Source organism: Galeopterus variegatus, unplaced genomic scaffold, assembly GCF_000696425.1.
Source record: "Galeopterus variegatus unplaced genomic scaffold, G_variegatus-3.0.2 Scaffold16846, whole genome shotgun sequence".
NCBI lineage: Eukaryota > Metazoa > Chordata > Mammalia > Dermoptera > Cynocephalidae > Galeopterus > Galeopterus variegatus.
The window spans coordinates 1,726-3,174 of record NW_007742957.1 but is presented as its reverse complement, the minus strand read 5'-3'; positions in this window follow the sequence as shown (position 1 = coordinate 3,174).

The following is a 1,449-nucleotide window of genomic DNA, read 5'->3' as shown; positions in this document are numbered from 1 at the left end:
AGGTGGGGTGGAATGCCTGCCCCTAAAGACACTACCATTTAGGTTGGGGTCAAGGGACCCCTTGAAAACCTAATAAAAGTTTTGGGTTCTCCTCCTCCAAAAATATACAAGGGCCCATACACAAAATTTTGCCAACACTTTCAAGGAGTTCAGAGACCCCTAAACCTGAAGGCCCATCAACAACTAAGCCACTTCTCAACTCTTCACTCTAACAGGTGAAGGCGAGACTAGACAGCACTAAGATAGGAGCCTCACTCACAGGGCAAGTGACAGCATAACACAGCACAATAGACACATTATGGCCTTTTCCTCAGAGGGGGATTAGGGTATTTGCCTATAACTAGTAGGAAGAAGGGAAAAATCCCTGGGGGCCAAGTTAGTCTCCCTGAGTAATACAGGGGTTTAACTGAAACAATGGGGGAAAAAAAAAAGCCCCACTATAGTCAATAAAGCCAGCAGAGCCAGACGTCTTTACTAACTGGTCTAATCAGGGCTCAAAGGAAAATACTGTTTCTTTGCTCCCTATTAATAGATTTTCTCCATTTCCGGATTTGGAAGACTGTGGAAGGATGAGGGGCCAGAAGCACATCCCGTCCCCTGACCCCCAAATAAAAGCCCCTTGCCATCATTTCATCAGTCCCAGAAAAACGGTGGCTTGATCTTACCCTAAGCAGAAAGAAATGGCCAAAGAGAGGGCTGGAACTGTAAATAAATAAAACTAATAAACTCAAATTCTCAAACTGCAGGGAGGCGTGGGGAATTCTTCTAAAATATATATATGCGTGGGGAATTCTTCTAAAATATATTTCGTAGGATTTAACCGTCCCTCCCTCCCATGTATTATAAGTGGACGGTGTGTCAGGATTCATGCCCCATGAGTAGAAACATACATTACCATATGTATCTGACTTACTCAGAAAGCCAGGCTATTTTTCTTGCACAAGTATGACCCAGTGTGGTTCACCCAGAATTACATACCATTCAAGGGCCCTGGAGACCTCAGCCCAGAGGCAGGCACGTAAAAACCTTCGTTTTATTTTATTTTCCCAAGAGTTTTATTTTTCATTATTTTTTGAAGAACTGAAAAGCTTTCTAGAAAGTCATGTATCCCGCCCCCTTCCTGTACACAATAGGAAACTGAGGCTCAAAGGCACTGACTCCCATGCAGTAAACCCCTCCCTAGCATGGCCAGGGCACCGCGCAGAGCAGGACTGCGGGGCGATCTTAAGGCTGATTTTTAAGAACGACCCAGCGAAGAGGAACGGCAGCCCCAATCCTTTAGAGGCCCGATCCCCAGACCCCATCTGTGAAGATACACAAAGTTTGGCCCCCGGCCCTCCAGACGCAGAGGCTGGAGGCCCAGGCCACAGGCCGGAGGGTCACCTGCTCCCCACCGCGGAGCCGCTCTGCCAGGGCGCTGCCGGGCCTCCCCCCGCCCCGTCCCCTCCT